Below are 19,474 nucleotides of genomic sequence, written 5' to 3' on the forward strand. Positions count from 1 at the left end.
GCGTAATGACTGATAAGGTAAATTATTTTCTCCAGTTCGCGTTTTCTCTTTGCTTGTTCTATTCTGGAGATTTCCTTCGTTTTCATATTGCTCACAAGATTTTTCTTCGTCTCTACGCGGGACTTACGACTTTCTTTCATACTCATTTTCATTCTCCTTCAGTGCGCATATTCGCTTCTATTCCTCCAAGATATTTTTTAACTCTCTTTTCTCGCGTGTTTACTCACTCTCGTATATATGCGTACATAAGCATTTCCCTTCTTACTATATTTTCTTGCGTTTGCGTTCATATATCCATCATATTTATATCCATCATATTTCTCATGTCCACTTTCAGTCCCTTCCAGGCAGTGGAACTGACTACAGGTTGAGATAGAAATGACGCAAGTGTTGTGCAAGTTTTCATTGCTCGAAAATGACGCGTCGTAATTCTCGTTTCCTCGTTCAGATATGCGCCTATCTGTTTGGCGTTTGTCGTTGTTACGATTGCAATTTATCGATGCGAGTGGCATGGAATGATAGAGAAGATGTTTGCGAAAAACGTGTGATAAATTGTTATAAAAAAAAGTTATTTAAATTATTTTATTTTGGTAATTGTGTGCGTGTGTGAAATAAATTTGTTTTATTTAGTTTATTTCGGTATGCCTTATAAAAAAAGTTTTTAAAAAATAAAATTAATCAAGTGGGCTTTAATCGAATCACGTATCTTGTATTATAAAACGTATATATTTGTCTAACCAAAAAATATATATAATCTTGAATATTAATATAATAATTCAAATTATTATACAAATATTAGTTACAATTTGAATTATTAATTACTAATATTAGTAATAATATTGAATATTATACTCGATATTATACTAATATTTAAGATTATGTATTTTTTTTGTTAGGCAAATACATAGAATATTATATTTTATAATACAAAATCTTAATACTAATAATGAAGGTTTACGTTCACCATTTCACTAATGTGTACAGTAATTCAATAATATATATTCATAATTTAAACCTATATAATCTACGATTACATTTTCGATAAAAAATTTTAGGGAATACGTCAAACCTTCTTGCGAAGAGCATAAGTCATATTGGAAAGTCGATTTCGGCTGTGCATACTACATTTTTAGAAACTGCTGCGGGTTATGACTTTGGTTATGAATCGCCGCAAACTAGTTGTAACAGGGAACATGTCGTAAGTTCACGAGTTGCGAATTTGTTTTCTACACATATATACACATATATGCCAACTAAGCAATAACGAGTATTGGGTTTTTTTAGAAAGTAATGACGTTGTTATTCACGTTGAGGACAACTCAAAGTGTGTTAATAAAAATTCCGATATGTTTCGTATTTAATATTATATAGAGATGCAATAATTTCTTGACGAGATTCAAGATACCTAATTAAAATACTCTGGAGGATTTGATTTAATCTTTTATTAATTTTACTAATTATCAATTTATCAAAAAACATAAAGATTTATATTTTATACAAATTAATTCGCTTATTAAATTGAAACATAAATGATGCGTCGATACGCATTTGAACATTCAAGCGATGCTAATTATGACTGTGCTTTGAATAGCATGAAATGAGAGTTAATTGCGAGAAATGTTGCACACGAGAAGCAACGCGCAAACCAATTTCTGTCGCAATCCTATAAAATGATAATTAATTTGGTCATCGTTATCCCCAGCATAGGAAATTATGTTATAGACGTGTCAGTTAACGCGTCACTAACACCCATAGCATGCTTAATGTTTGCACGGAAAGAACAATTTTATTGCACTGTCTACAAATTTAGCTAGATACTGATCATAAAATAATTTCATGTTAAGCCATTAAAATAATTATGTAAAATGCCCAAGTACATTGCTGCAAAGAGTTTTGACATTCTAGCAACCAAGTTAAACATTCGGCAATTTTTTTAATGGCCGTTCAACATAATTATTTTCAGATCTGCATTTCAGCATAATTATTCTTTCCGTGCTCATAAAATCAATTTTATCTATTTCTTAAATTTTTTCCGTTTCGAAAATTTTATTATCAATAGCTATAGATTTGTGTTTAATAATATTCTCGAAGGAATTATACTTTAGAATTAATTTTATCGTGTGAAACAGGTACTTACATGTTTCTTCAAAACTTATTCTTTTTAGACAATTTTGTAGTAAATTAAATACGTAAATGTAAGAACTTCTTTACATACTTTAATGCAATTTGCATTTTTCCGATTACAATAAAAATAGTTTTTATTATGCATTATAAATCTTCTAACTGTTCCATGTAAATTATGATTATAGATAATATTAATAATCTAAAATCGTAGATTCGAGGAAAGGTAACTCATTTTAAAGTAAATTTTATTATTAATAAATAAATAGAAATTTTAATTATTTTGTTTTTAATTATGTTATTGTAATTTTTGTAATAAGAATCTTGACCGTGTATAAAAAATTTCTTAACATCGATCTCTTTTACGTTAATCTTCGTTATTCTTATCGTATAATCATCAGGTTGATAAATATTTATCAATAAAAATGTTACTAAATGATATAACAGAATATTTCTATTTTATTCTATTATATCTAATACCATTTTTCTAATCCCAATTTTATATTTAATCAATGTAATTTTGTAATTATGTTTATCTCTTATTCGACAGAGTGTCGTTTGTAAGATACTGGAAATATCGTTACAGCATAATAGGCGCTGTCTCTTTTGATACTCATAATATGCCACGTTATATTTGTCAAGAGTTGTTCAATCAATAACTTTTATGATAGTAATATTTCAATTATTGCAAATATGGTGTGCACTGACGCTATAATAATTTACATGTTGGATTTACAAGTCCATTTCTGTTCTAGGCATCATCTGCTTAATAGTAACGCGCATAAACTGGCATCAAAGTCGTTCACACGCTTCGCCAAACATTGCTTTTCTCATTTAAACTCCTAATTGATTTTAACGTTAACATTTCGCAAATTATTGCTAGCATTATAGGCTTGCGAGTCTCGCGTTAGCTCGCGATTTATCGCAATTCGCGGTGGAGAAGTTCCCGTTTTACAACTCGTGAATACGAAGAAACGAATTAGTTTTAACGTTCGTTAAATTCTCAACCTTCAGTCCCTTGTATATGCGTCAATTGAAAACGAATTGCGAACATGTGTGAACCTCAGAGTTACAAATTTGACTTGCTAATTTGTAAATTACAGACTATGAATGCAGAATGAAAGCAAGTATTAAAATGCTAGGTAAATAAAAAAAGTGAAGAAAATATCTAATAAAAAAATTGCACACTTTAAAGAATCTGTGAGGAAATAATTAATTGTAATCGACTAAATATTTTTTACTGACAAGACAAATAATCATTATAAATTGTATATTTTGTGCAAGAAAACCAAAAATCGATAAATTACCTTTTATTAAGTTTGTAAAAGATGCTTCTAGCGTCTACTTGGGTGTATTTGTCGAATAATAAATGCAATAATCCATAAGTACTTCCATTATTAAAGAAATGTTTGATAATATAATAAATGTTATTAAACGATTTAATATAAAGATAAAACAATTTTAATTATAATAAATTTTAAATTATTATTATATATATAATCACATTATGTATATAGAAATATATACTTTCGTCTATGAATTATTAATACAGAGTTTTCCACAATAATATACTATACGATACTTCAATAACCTACTCTGATTAATTAGATTTGAAAATCTGATTAATTAACTAATTAACTCTCATAATTATACAGGTAATAAGTATATGGGTGTGTAAAAAATTATTTCGTTCCACGATGGAACATTTATTAGTTCACATTTTATTTCAGATAATATAAATTTAATTTAATAAATCTAGATAGACTAGAGACTAAAATAAAAATTGACGTGTTATAAAAATGTACGGTTAATAATGACTAGTATATGCTTTATATTAAATGAGTTAATCAAGTTATGATACTATAAAATATTTTAAATTCTTTCACATTCATGCTTGTGATATAATTATAATGCATTTCATATTAAAATGCATATATTATATCTTTTGTAATATTACGTTAATCATTTTTTTTAATAATATTATCTATAGAATGCTTGGAAAAAAATACAAGAAATAATAATATATTAAATTTCAAAACAAATTTTTTTGTAAAAATTATCCTAATATTTTTTTTACTTCCTTTTGAGTTTATTACATTTTTATATTTGAGTTTATAAATTTGTCTATAAATTACAAGCAATATATGTACCTCAAAATTAGTTTATTCCGTATAATGAGACAACGTGCCAATAAATGATGTATTTATTAAGCTCTATTTTACAGTTAATAATTTTGCGTACATAATGTGGTAAATTATACACAGTCCAGAACCCATTAAATATTACAATTAATTTATTTTAGCCCATCCCTCTGAAAACAATAAATCTATGAGATTTTATATTTATTTATTTTTTTCGACTTGATATATCTCTTTATGCTTTATATACATCTGTTATATTTTTCCTAGATCTACATGTTTCAATCAAAATAAAAAGTTATTTGTTACCCACAAATCGATGTGCAGTAGCGGAGTTCTAACGCACTCATACAACACTAGCAAAAATACGATCGCGTGATACTAGGAAATACAAGTATCTCCATTCGATTTTAATAAATTTTGGATAAGTTATTTTAGATACAAAAAAAACACGTATTTTTATAAGTGTGTTTTTACATGTTAAGAGAATGATCGTTTCGAAAAAAATTGGTTATTTTCCTACAAATTAAATGACGTCGACACTACAAAAGATAAAAAACACATTTTAAATAAAAGTTGAAAAATATTCAAGAATTATAATAATGATAAAATTGTTTTAATTTGTAGTGAAAAAATGTTTTAAATTTTTATTTAAAAAAATTATTTTTGTTATTATTACGAAGTATTTCTAAAACTGTTTAACTTTCATTTAAAAATGTTTGTTTATGTTTTATAGTTTTGACGATATTCGCTTAAAAAAAAAATAACTAAGTTTTTTAAAGAGATTTCTCCCGTTTAACGTGGCAGAATACACTTATAAAAAAAAGTGTCTCTCATTTTTATTTAAATTTTAACATGTCCAAAGCTTATTATTAAAATCGATGGGGAACACTTTGCTGTGTTTCTTCGTTAGGTACTTTTGGTAGCCATCGTACGCACGTGCAATTCGTTAATATATTTTGTAACGGAAGAATACAACGAATAATAATATCAAATATGAAACTACGATTCATTCAATACCTATAACGTCTTATAAATTAACGAAATAGATGAACATCGAACTGCAAAGGGTTGTAATCATCGACGAACGGATGCTGAATTCACCGCTAAGCGGTTATTCACGCGCAACCACATTTACCGATTAATGCGATGCGACCATTCAGTCTCGGAGCCGATCTGCATCAGTCGATATATTTCACAGTTACCCACTGCTTAAATTACTTGACTCGGCGATCCGTCTATTACGCGTCCAGGACGATAGCCAAATTACATTCTAATTGATAAAAAAGTCGCGAAATATGCGAATCAGGACAAGAAAAAAAGTACGAATATGTGAAACGATAAATAAATCCTACTCTATCCCATCGAAAGATTAAAGATTTTAATCCATATAATGATCTAAATACGTATCTTTGCTTCAGAATTCAACACAACTGTGACTTCTATTGGACCAAAGACAGAATGCAAATCGTACGCCGGGCACGCGCTGCAAACTCGCCATAAACGATCTTTCGAGATGATAATAAATCGGTTATATTAAGTTCCGCTGAAAATATGGCCCGGCAGGGTCGGCGAAGTTACCGGAAGTAGACGATGGTTTGGAGAGCGTCAATGAAATATGAGGGTATGAAAGAAGCGTCGTTTCCGGAAGTTGTACCGTCAAGTTGTACGATAGTGAAAGTCACGGCGACAGACAACTCTGTCGCTGAGGAACTTCGATGTACTAACGAGCGCGCTAGAACAATTCCGTGTTATAATTAGGGAAGAATCTGCAGAACGAACAATTAGAAGACGTAAAATTTAAACTCGGTTTAAAAGCTCCCTTAAAATCATGAAACCTAAAGTTTTCAAAACGCGCCGTTAAATCCTTTGATTATACTTTACTAAAAATCTGACTTTTTGTTATTAATATTAGACTTACGTTTCAATAGTATCATAATTTTTAGTTATTATTCAAATTTTTTATTGTTGTTAAATACTACATTAAAATTAACAGAAATAATTTCGTTCGCTCGAGTCTTATTCTGCAGTTTTTCTTATCTGTATATGGAAAATACCGAACTTTTCTCATCGTCTATTAAAAGAATTGCTTACCACGAGAGAAAAATAGATCCGCGGCAATCATACTCATTGTACAAATTCCCGAGAAATACGTACTTCGTACTACGTATATAAATCTCCATATTTGCGTGACACTTTCCGCGTTATGCAGAGATATGGAAGTGCTCGGCCAACGCTGACTTTTGCAGCGCGGCCGACTGCGTAAATTCTGCTTCTCGACTTTAAGGCCCAACGGCAAAACTTGTAAATTCACGTAAAAGATTTTACTACTGACAATAAAAGCGTTAGGAGGACACGCGTCCTTTTATGGATCAATTTCTATAAAGTATTATTATTTTATATTATAGCCCAGTTTCACATCACTTTGTATCGATCAGACTGATATCTAGAACGCCTCGAAAAAAAATCAACCGCGTATCTTCATATTCTCCGCGCAATATAAATTTAATTCTATACCAATAAGAATTTAATCAATATCACTAACAAAGTATTTGAAACCAGTAACAGCATTAATGAAATTTAGAATAGGATATTGAAGAAAACCAGGCTTCAAACGTATAAATAAATAACGGAAGTTTTTAATTAATTCGCAACAAACTTTACTTTGATAGGAACTTGATTATTGAAATTTAATTATAAAAAAGTTTAATAATGAAAATCACAAAGAGTTCCTTTCGTCGAATGTTTCGCTGCTGTAGGAGCTATCATTAATTTATAAACGTTTACAGGAAATTCAATTTCTTTCTTTTCTTATTTTCGGATTAATGACCGATATTGTATGTATATTCTTGGAACACTTAGCGATAAATTTAATTATCCAAATGGATACTTCAATAAATAACTTTCCGAGAAGTTAACGCGTAATGATAGACTAGCATTTGCGAATAAAGGCGATCTTAGTACCCGCATAGACACTGGCCCGCATGTAAAACGGCACACTCCAAGAAACACGTCGAGCGAACTGATTAGCTGATGGATCGCCTGACTGTCAGGACAATCCGGAATGTACTGACGGAGATGGGTTCGACTGAATCTGAACAATGGAAGTCCTACGATCTGCTGGAACTAATCTCGCCATTGTCGTGCTAAATTTCTGTACGAGATGCAGTTCCACGTAGGATGCTATAGTTAACTGATTGCTGTGTACGTACAGACCGTATCGTATATCTTAGATACCATAATATTGCTGTTTAATTTAATTTATGAAGAATCCGAGAAATCTAGTATCTGTCTAATTGGCAAAAGCATACACTCGACAGGAGAATAGTGGCTCGGTTTTGAAATTCGTTGCAACTGTTTGAATAACGCATTCGATATTAAAGCATAGCTTCTTATACTTGATTTATATTTATATTCATTATTATTTATTGTTTCAATCAATTTCTTAGTTAGAGTCTCTATCTCGGAATAATTTTCGAAAAAAGGCAGAAACAAGGGAGTATATTCATATGATTTAGTTCATACTAGTTCATTCCATTCGTTCAATTTATTTTCCTATTGCCAGATATACTACTTTGCCAGATGAAATTAACCGTGCGCAAGATTCACTGAAGGAAGAAAAACGGAAGTAGTTTCGAAGTATACGATCTGAAATTAATCATCTGCTGCATCATCAGCTGCACCAAAATTTTTAATTATAATAATTCTTGCATAAGGAAAAAGTTTTCAGTGAGTTTTGTACCGCTGTTGGTGCAAGTTTTTTCAGCGCCGATGGTGAAGGAAAACAAGTATCTGTCTGGCGCAACGGAGCGAAGTGGTGGGGAGCTAGTGAAGCAAGCACGCAAAGGTCAGACAAAGAAGCGCAATCTTGCTTCGATTCATGTCTTGATTTAATGTAAGAAGCTATCATTAAAATTAAATGAAAATTTACAATCTTGAGAAATGAAAAAATAAACATGAAGAAATGAGGAATTTTTAATCGAGTATTTTTTCTTGCAATTCTTGAAAATATTTACTGTTAGTTTATTTTGATATTCAAGATAAAGCGCAAACACAATATTTGTTAATATAAATGAAGTATAAGAAGCTGCTTTAAGCTTATTTCTATTTAAAGCAATAGATCTGTGAGATGTTCTATTTATTTGTAATATTCGTATATTCTTAGCTTGTTCCATTTACATATTATACGTATATCTAATATAATTTTGATAGATCCATTACTTTAACTTAAAAAATTATTTTTGACTCACCGACATGACGTGCAGCAGCGGAGTTGTAACTATGATGTTAATCTGTAACATACAAATATAAGAAAAAATTATAAGTGTTTGAAATAATATTGAAAAAATAATTAGATAAAGACAATTAATAGTAAATAATACGTAAGAAATAAATAATTCACCCCAAGGTTGCTCCGCCGTCGCCCGATGCCTCTCCCAGGCCTTCTCCTCCTCTCAGTCCTCCAGGTAGTTAAGCCTCTTTCTTTCGTTGCACACGCGAAACACTCGCGAATAATATACTAAATTTGCGCGCGTGGACTAATTATTTATAAAGTTTTTCGCGCGATACTGCGGCACTTCGGGTTTCTAAAACCCATGATATGAGTTCCCATTCAGAGGGATTCCCGTGGATTCAGCACCCCGAGTCGACGAGTAGAACGCACGCGTACCCGCCCCCGAACAAGGGTAAGTCCCACGCGGAAGAAGACGAAATCAATAGCATTGAATCCGGTGCCTCTTGTCTCACAAAAATCACGTCTAAAATTGACTCGTTCATAGGCCCAGCCAACGGATCATCTTAATCAGTCCCACTGGATCTTATATCCAAGCGGCGTCGACAAGACACTCGGGCAGGACGAGAGAAGAAGGTACTCATTGCCGACGTCTAGCATTTTAGACGAATCAGGAAATGAGAGCCAGCCTCTCGTCACAAGCTTAACCTACAAGGCCAAGTTCTGACCAAGTCAGATTAAACGTGATTCACCTAGCTCGAACCTCAGATCCAAAGAATCCAAAAAGGGTATCAAGGATCTAAGAAAGCCTTAGGATGGTGGACGAGAGCAAGAGAAACGTGCGAATCCAAGGCAACTGATTCGAACTCTTACCGCTTAGGACCGAACCGATCGTCAGAGACAAAGCGTGTAACCTCACACAACCAGACAGCCGCGCAACATGCACACGGGGCATGTCGTACATGCGGCCCGGCATTACCTCGTGCACGGGCACTCGGCATGAAACGTCGCGGTGCGGCGCGCACGCCCACCATGCGCAACGCCCCAGTGAGAAGATATTCACTGCCAAGCAGCGGGGGTGCGATTCCCGGCCCTCGAATTAGGATTCTATCGAATGGGAATTATGAAAAGTCCATTAGTCCAATACTTAAAGTCCGCACTCCCGGAAAAAAACGCGCGACGCGACGAACCGGCTGCGGTTCGTTTATTTTATTATATTATAAATCGGCGACGATGGGTATTGTCCTTTTCTCGTTGTTTTCAAGGAATATCTGTAAATTCAATTAAGATATTCATTGAATAGATCAGATATGTTATATATCGCGTATATGTTATAAATTTTTTTTCAAGTGTTTACAAAATATACCCCGAAATAAAATTGAATCTATATGATAAAGATTTGTGTAAACATAATAATGTAATACGTAAATAATCCAAACGTAATTATGATATTTACAGCACAGTCCTTCTATGAATTCATGCAAATATAATTTTATAATCATAAAGAAAATGGCCATCGCTGTCGAGCATTACCATATACTTTTCGCCCACACAATTTACAAGAGATACAATAATTATAAATATTTCTAAATTAAAGATGAGATATAGAGTTGAGAAAAAAATTTTCTTTTTTAATAAAGATATTTTTCTAATATTACATATTCCTAGCACTTTTTACTGCTTCCTGTAATCATAGATACTACGTTAATGTTTTCGCAGTAAAAATAACTTCTTGTTTCCATGCCCACGTATAATTGTAACATCGAATGAAAATCTTGAAAGAGACGACGCGCTTTCGTATGAAAATGCGAAAAAACATGCACACGACAAAACGCAGGCTCTGGCCGATGCATCCATAATTCATGGCGTTGACGGTGTGGCATAAACTAACCCGGATACTAATTTCCCGAGCTACTACATCGCGCTGCGTGCTTGTTAGGAAAGAGCGGGCTTGGATGCCGCGAGATGCAATTATGATAAACCGGGGGTGCCTCTTCCGAAAGCTTTTCAAGCCACGGTCTGCGAGTTCGGCGGGAAAGCCAGGGAGCGTAGCTGGCTCGGACTCGCCTTCATCTATCCCGCTTCCGGTTTCCTGCGTTGTGTACGCTGTGTACCCCGTGACTCCGGCATCCCGCTGCCCTCCGATAAGCTTCGAGCTCGGCGGCGGATTCGTGCAAGGGCTCGCGATCGATCTCGCGAGATGAATGGCGGGCTGTTAAGCTTGTTGAGCCAATCGGGCACGGCAAGAGACGATGCTGGTGTTGCTGCGTTATTAATTCACTCCGCCGTAATTCCCGATTCGTTTGATTAAGATCTCGAAGGCTGCTCGTGTCGCAACAAGCATATTTATGGCCGATGGCTAATGGCGATAAATGGGGAGCAGTGTCTCGTGGTTAATGAATTGGTGCGAATAATCGCAGTTGAGTAAACGTGAAATTCGTTTGTATTATACATACATGATTATAATTGAAGTTTCGCTGTCAGAACTCGGATAAATCGCGTATTGTGTGACATATACATATATATTATTATACATTATTTTATAATTCATATAACGTATAATATATATACAATTATATATTTAAATTGTGAGAAATGCTATCTTATAAAGATTAAATATAAAAATTCGAGGCTTATAAACTGCGAGGCTTTTTACTTCGAAATTTACGACAGACACGGACAGGAGCGCTCATAAAATCTGCAAAGTTAACAGACGAAGAGCTTAGCAAAGTGATTATAACGTAACTTTAATAACTGTTTTGCTTGCCGCTGTACTAAAACTTTTTCGAGCAGTCAGGCATATACAGCCAAGAACTTGGAGAGTTTGCGGCAATATTGTGACTGTAAACATTTTTCTTGTCTAAACTTTCCGCGTCATTCTGATAAATTCGCAAATGACGATTTGCATCGCTGTAAGAACAGCAGCGTGACCCCCTTTAACGCCGCACGTTCATTTTTATCGAGTACCCGTTTTATCGTAATTTACGAGCCCCTTCCCTCGCCTCGGTTAATTATTACGTTGAAAAACGTCTCTCCTTACTGTCGCGCTAGAAAATTGCACTCGCAACGATCGGGGAAGAGCCGTAGTCGCATTACGACACCGCTTCTCATCTCGTCTCGTCTCGTCTCGTCACAACGCTACACTGCAATGGAAACTTTGCGAAACGCCATTCCGGGAATAATAAACGCATTACCCGTACGTTCCATCTCCCCGTATTTATTTTCGCCCGGCGGCCTTTTAAGTGGCAGTATTTCATTCTGCTATTAAGCTGCACTATCTCCCTCACGCGTCCACCCGCCGTGTCCACTCGCGAGCTATTTTATCAGATTAATTTTTTTTCTCGCTCAAATTTTCCCTGATGAACGCTTTGACGGATTAAAAGTTGAAATAAAAGTTCCGGGTCCCGCTCCCTGCTTGGTACTTCGGCGCTTTCATCCGACAAATTACTTTTACGTTTCGACGTGGCCTCGTTCGTTCTTTCCCACGTACGGAAAAGCGGCGCAAAAATAAGTTACGGGACACATTTTAAATTGCTTTCTTACGCGTGTGAAGTTTGCCGAGATTTTCAACGTTAAAGTAAACGTTTCTTAAATATTAAGTACGTGAAAAATTGAAATTTTCTTGTCCTAATCTCAAATGATCTCAATTTAGAGAAAGACTCATTTCTCGCTTAATTTAATTACGATTTTGATAACTCTTTTATATGCTGCGACGACACCAGTCAACTTGATTAAAATTATATAAAATATTCCTGTAAAACAATGCAGTATTTGTCTACGTTATAAGTTTGAAACTTTATTCGATCGAAATTGACTGATAATAGAAGACGGGAATTAATATTCGATTAGCGAATAATATGCGATGCAGCATTAGCATATAAAAGATTTTTCAGCGTATGTGTTATTCATGAACCGAGCTTACCCGCGAAAATACCTCGGGCAATATTTATAGTAATGCAAAATTGAAACAAAATTCTCTCTGAAATAAATAATATATCGGTTAGTTACAATCCTAAATGAATTTTCCATCCTATGAATACATTACACGGAGGAATTATATGCGACTCTCTCTACGCAGGAAAAACGACCGAAGATGGCAGCGCGGCGTAAATACGATCGATAAATCGCACACGAAGAATATTAAATAGCGATTCGAGTGTTCGTACGAGATTTTAATCGCGCTATCTATAACGCACGCTCATCCAGCTGTAAATCATAATGCGTTTGCGTCACATTCACTATAATAATTTACCGTCGGAAAGGCAATCCTCCGCGCGATGGGCTATAATATTTGATTACTATCTATTAATTATGACTCTGCGAGGAGAAGTGTTTCACGGTTCTCTAGACTTTGGAGATCGATATCGACGTGGCGCATCGTTGCGATAATTCCGGCTTATGGGATCATTAATTATAGGAGCGTCACCACCATAGTATCGCTTAATGTCCCGGACCTGCTTCTGCGTCGCTTCTCGGTCGCGAGAAATTGGTCAGCGAAGTTTGCGAAACTAGCAGCCATCTGGATCTCATCGCTTTCGAAGTTCGCCGAGCAGTCGCGGCAAGGGACGGAATTTGTGATCGCGCGAAGAAAAGCTTCCGTCGCGTCAGTAATGGCTTTCGCAAGCTTTTACCGGTTCGAAAATGCGTCCGCTTTTTGCATTCAATTTACTAAGTTGATTTCTAAAATTGTACACTATTTTAAGTTATCTTGGATGCACTTAATATAAATAAAAATGTTTTAATGTTCTCCTTATTACAAAAATCAATGATAAATTGCTAAGAGGGTAAAAGTCATTATTTTTTAAGGATTTATCATCAATTTCTGTTGCGCAAAGTGCTCCAACAAATTTAAAAAGAGATTCAAGCTGTAAACACAGAACGAGATTTCAACGACGGATTTCATGCATATCATGAAACGACAAAGGAAATACAAATGATTGTCTTGTTTGTTCTGCGTTTTCAAAAAAACTTCAATAAAACCTCGAGAAAAATATGAGGATGTTTTTATTGCGTTTCACGGATCGTTAGAATGCACGCTTGTTAGCTTTCGAGCTTACAGGGAAGCAATTCGATTCAAAATAGTATAATATTTTTCGACAGAATCGAATTGTATAATGAACGAAATTGCGTAAAGCATAAAAATATCTTAACTACAAATTTTTAACAATCATCCAATTTTTTTCATCATTATCTATAAATAAAAAGACATTGTAAATTTTTAAACCAGAAACAAAAAATGACTCGACTATTTTAAAAAATTTAATGTTTCTCAATTTAATTATTAAACATTTTTTGTGTTATTAAATCTTATTGAAACAATAGTCAAGTAAAATCTCGTTAAATGTATGAAATAAATTATTAAATGTACTTTTGCTAAGATGTTTTTTTAAAAATAATGTCTCGTAAGCAAGAAGGTAAATAACACGACGATATTTTTGCTGGAAATGACTTTACACGAGTTTCGTATACGTCGTAAAATGCGTACATTCGGCAACCGCATCCGAGATATAAAGGCCTTACACGCGCCGTATGCAATTTATAACGACGGGAGTGCAATTTTACGTCGGGCACATATATGTGACCGAGACGAATTTTATGGAAAATATAATACGGAAATATGAGCTCTCCTCTCTTCCAGCTATCGATGTAAATGTGTGTTCCTATTGTTTCACAAGCTTTCGAGCTTTCGCATCTCGCAAGCTCTATAACTTCAGAAGCCAGTGTTTTTCATTTATATGTATCCATTTTTCATGCTTTTTTAACATAACGTTACGAGGTGTCTCTCGTTTAGAAAAATACTTTTTCAATATCCATTATCGATTCGTAAAGGTGAATGCCATGATAAATTCACTCTCTTACCATACAGATCTCTTTTTCAAACTCCCCGATTGAATTTTTCCGTCGTGTCTCTTAATACAGAGTTTTGCATTTTTTATAAGAACGACGGCGGCGAACGATTTCGCAGCTCGAGGCTGTTTTCAGCCCGATCGAAATTTCAGGCCGAGCTGCATAGCCTCGAAGGAAGGATCTCGTTGTTTGCGCGCACGACAATGGCCTCTCGGCCGCCACTCGGGGGCGCCCCATCTCTGAACCTCTTCGAGAATCGACTTGGGACGGTATTGTCGTAAGCTCGCTCGAGGCCTTCTTTCGTCGGCAAGAAAGACGATGAAAGAGAAATTGCACCTCCGAGACTTCGTCGGGGGATCCGTTCCATTCTCGCGTGATACGCTGAAAGTCATGTAAATGTAGATTAGGTGGTCCTCTTACGGGGGTGGCCTCCATTCGTGTTTGCATCACGGCATTGCCATTCGGTCGACGTTCTCCCCAAAGATGTATCTAATCTCGCACGATCTCTAAACTCGTCCTTGAACCACTCCTGCACTTCCTCTATCTAACCTTTTTCAAATTCCTAACTTTTATGCGCGTCGCGAGCCACGTAAAAATAGATCCTTTCTTCGCGCACGCTTTTTCACGTTTCCCCGATATTTTATATACATAATGCTACGTAACGCTAATAATTTCAGTACTCAGACTCTACGATTAGAATTAATCTGCTAAGGAAGCGTAAAGGAATGAAACTATCTTCGCCGATCGATATTAATTGACTATAAAATGCGCAACATAAAATTTCTAATTTGCCTTATTCGAACGAAAAACTGTCAAGTTGATACGTAGAATTAGGCACTTGGCCCTTCAAATCCATGTACGACCGTGCCAGTTCATTTGCTTCGAGCGTACGTCAACGGCATATCAAAGGGTAAACCAGCACCCCATACAACTACAAGAGCAACCCTTCCTGCCGCCGGCTTACGTCTACAGCTTCGCTGTCTGCTTGACGATGCAGATTACTTAACCCTACGTTTCGTGCATGATCGATGACTCTCGTCGTCGGAATTGACAAGTGCTCGTCCGGTTGACATGCGGTCGATCGGCGAGCACGTTATTAAACCGCCGTTCGCGTACGAACGCAATCCTAATACCAGACAGAGTACACAATTTGCCGCGCGCAAATAGACCCTATAGATCAGTCCGAGAGTGAATCACCGTGCGCCTACTGTATTGCCAATAATAATGCGATCGCAAATTAGACTGACCCCCATTCAGCGACGAGATACTGGCAATTAAATTCGACTGTGGCGTTTGATTATCGTAATTGTTTACAAGCTAGCGTAAAAAGCTCTCACCCATAAAATTCATCGCCGATCGTCGCGTCGTAATAAATACGCGGGTTTGGAACGGCCCAGATTGTTACGAATTCTGTGCGACGACATTAATATAATTTTTTATGCATTTGTCGTGCAAATAACGAGAATATGCAGCTCGATTTGAAATCTTGATCGAAAAAAAAACCGCTCTAAACTGTGTAACCATTTGCGATAATGTAATGATACGATTCAGCACATTGAGAGATAACATTAGGATAATTGAGCAGTTTGTTCTGTAAGTTATTTTTATTGATCCGCTCGTGTACAATCGATATAATGCATTAGTATGCATTAGCATATCATTCGCAAAACTGCAGTTACGTTATTTTAATAAAAATAAACAGCTTGATTGATGGGATTTAATAGATTGTTTGAATAATTGCAGTGTGTGTGTGTGTGTGTGTGTGTGGGGCTAATGATAATAGCAATTTGGTAAATTAAATGGATTTGATGTATATTAGTCACGTCGAATGTGCGCACAGTTGCACATGCAGACTATTTGAATGTATGAAAATGCACAAGTGCCTAAGTGCAAAATACAAGGGAAATAACAACTCATGTTTCGTAACTGGCAGTATTATGAAATCGTAGATTGCTTTCTCTTGGCTTTATCAATTCTCCTTACAATTATTAGCGACCGGCAAACTTTGTATCCTTATATAACTGTGGACTTTATTTCGTAACTTTATTCTCGGCGACCTAGTTTCTCGAGCAAGTACCTTTTTTATTTTTCGAGAGCGTTATTTTACTTTTATTCCTTTTTCCTCATTTCGTGTTATCTCCTAATACATTGCGCAAGCACGTTGCCCTTCGTGGCTTAACGACGAATAATATTTAACAATCAGCTTATCCTAAATTACTTTATATATCGCGGGAAAAATGCATTGTTACAGCTAGTGCAATTTAAATTAAAAGTATAAAAAGATTATAAGCCTGCAATGTATTGTCGGTGTTTCAAAAATTACATAATTTTAATTCTATTCGCTTGTGCCAATATGCATTACGCTGATATATGTAAAACAATTATGTTGTTACAATAGTATCTTATTAAACAAGAATAATATTGAATATTTATACAATATTATCGATACTGTGTGAAAATTATAGTTTTGAAAAAGAAAAGTCGTGTAATTTAAAAATCTTAAAAATTGAAAGCTAATAAATTTGTGGTTTTGTATGGCACGTGGTTTGAGCAGTTAATATAATTTAAAAAAATATATGTGAAATTTAATTTTATAGTTTTATGGTATTGATATTGCACAATAACATTTTTAATATTATTAATTATTAAAATATTGTTTCAACACTCACTGAAACAGCGGTCCTCGTCCATTCAGTTTCATCCATCGCGATTCTGAATAAAAGGCTGATAAAAGTTATAATTATTATATAATATATAGATTACAAAAAATCATTTTTCATAAAAGTAAATTATAATGTAACTATTTTAATTTTCTATGTAAATTTCGAATTTTGCTTTCCTATAATTTCATGCAAAAGTTATTATACGTTGTTAATACATTAATTTTACAAAAGTCCCAGGTGAAGCTGAATGAAGACGGGAAGTTTCTATTTTCAAAATCCTGCACATATCCTGATTGCATTCTTAATGCGAGCGCTCAGAATTTTAGCTAGCGTGCTAATTATTTCCGTTCATCTGAAATGAAGATGCGTAGTTGTTTTTTCACATGGAAAATGGATAGAGAGGAAGAGAGAAAGAGATAGAGGAAAAAGAGGGAGAGCGTATAGAAAATGAGAAAAAAGATGGAAGCTAATGATCGGAGCGAGAAGGGATAATTAAATGCGGATTATCTCCGGCAAAACTCAATCTCTTGTTCACGCTAATTGGGGGACGAGAAGAAGACGGTTATTAAACAGCCTGCGGATAAATTCAATAATATTTTACGATAACAAAGCCCTGATCAAAGGGAGCAGAAGGAAGGAAAAAGCTGCATTTACGATCCGTTCGAGCCACAAACGCAGGAGTATGACTAAACGTTCAAACCCGTCGCGCACAGCGCAACAAAGTTAAAATCTCAATAAAAGTTGTTTATGCGGAAGCGCATGTGCGGAATGTAATTTAAACTGTTATCATCGTGAAACTCCTTCTTTCTCTTCCTCTCCGAATTTTCCGCTGCACGAAATTACGATTTTCGCGATACCAGATAAGGGCGGCGCGATAAATTGCACGTTCTACGCGATCGCGCGGTGCTCGCTAACGAATAAAACTTACTCGCCGCGCAGATATTTGATTTCTAAATAAAACGCAAACATTGGAAAATACAACAAGGCCTGCAAATTGCTTTCTCGATAAAGCAACAACGTTTGCATTTAGTTATCGCTGCAGCTCTGTTATTTTCCTCTGCGTTTTGAGTGCACGCGTACTTGACTTTTGACGATATTCCGCGAACATGGCCAATATGAAGATTTTAGTTGCTTCGATAATTGAAGTGCTAAAAAATTGATTTATAAGAAATGCTCGTCGAACGTTCATGATGGATAAGTTTCACAAACCAATTTTGTTGAAAGCCACCTCTACGAAATTGTGCATTATGCACAAACGACAGTGAATGTAACAATACTTTTAAACAACGTTACATAAACATCCCAATAACCGAACATATATCTACGTCCATAAACTTAAGCAAAAACTGTTATTATTAATTTTAAGTGCTTATTTTATTATAATTAAATTTTATAATCTTAAATATATATATATACTTAAAGATTACAATTAAATTTTAATATTATAATAAAAAAAACTTCAGATTAATAATAATAAATTTTTGTCGAAAGTACACGTCCGATTATTTTCAAAACCTAAGAAAAAAGCTAGCGCTACAGAAAATAATCGACACGCGCTATCGACCACATCTTTTGTTTTTTATCTTTATGCAGCCGTTTGTTTCCGATTTCTTTCGCGTCCGTCGTGGGGGTGCAACAAGTGTTACGTTGCTCGTGTCTCGAGGCAAACGAGCGAGATACCGCGTTGCAAATCTACGAATAAATTTCTTGCTCACCGACCACGGTCTCGTTGCTGCTACTTGAATTGATATCTACGGCTCGTATTTCAGGATTATCTACTGGGATACGTTATTTTTGTTTTGCGTCAAGCTACGCTTTAAGCTGGCTTACAAATGCTCTGGCATAAACTTCTGAACAAAAAAAGGGCGGATTCGCGCACCGTGTGCGAATAGCCGCTTTATTAAAAGTGCCCGCCATCTCGGGAAACAACGTTATTTGACGTTTACGCGGTCTTTTATAAGCTGCCATTCTGACTTTCGCCACGGTGAAATTACGACCCCTTTTATCATTGCCTGATTCATAAAGTGCGAGGGAACAGTTAATGACATGTAAAAGAGAACATTTTTATTATTCTTGGTAATACGGGTAATATTGCGGGCAATATTAGGGGCAATATGGATCCCCATTTTTCTTGCACATCTTTAAAGTTATACAAGAAAATTTAGGAAGGCTCTCTTTTCTCAGAGTAACATTCGCGGCGAATAATGTTGGAAGCAGTAATAAAAGAATTTATCGGAAAGAAAACGAAGGTGCGGGAGAGGAGAAGAAAAAAAAAGAGATAACATATTATTTCTCTCTTTCTGCAAATCAAGGATTAAAGTATCAATAATATCCAAAGATTTTAAATACGCAAAGTTTCCACGTCAAATTTACTTTTCTCTCGCAGATGTGCAGCAACATAAATCACATTCCCCATGACGTTCCATGAACAGGATCGATTGGGACTTTTAGTCCATTGCAATATAAAACTATCC

General features: G+C 35.0%; 1 protein-coding gene and 1 long non-coding RNA gene across 3 annotated transcripts in view; one reads left to right on the forward strand and one right to left on the reverse strand.

Annotated features, from left to right (window-relative positions):
* The window catches only part of LOC105193733, a 181,435-nt gene that overhangs the window by 125,361 nt on the left and 36,600 nt on the right, over positions 1–19,474 (forward strand). The window lies entirely within an intron of this gene.
* Positions 8,019–19,474, reverse strand: part of LOC120358072 — a 72,230-nt gene continuing 60,774 nt past the window's right edge. The window contains exons 3-4 of the long non-coding RNA XR_005575046.1: positions 8,662–9,761; positions 8,019–8,551 (exon numbers count right to left, since the gene is read on the reverse strand). This is a non-coding gene — a long non-coding RNA (uncharacterized LOC120358072). The remainder of the gene's footprint in view (positions 8,552–8,661; positions 9,762–19,474) is intronic.

Source organism: Solenopsis invicta, chromosome 6 (assembly GCF_016802725.1).
Source record: "Solenopsis invicta isolate M01_SB chromosome 6, UNIL_Sinv_3.0, whole genome shotgun sequence".
NCBI lineage: Eukaryota > Metazoa > Arthropoda > Insecta > Hymenoptera > Formicidae > Solenopsis > Solenopsis invicta.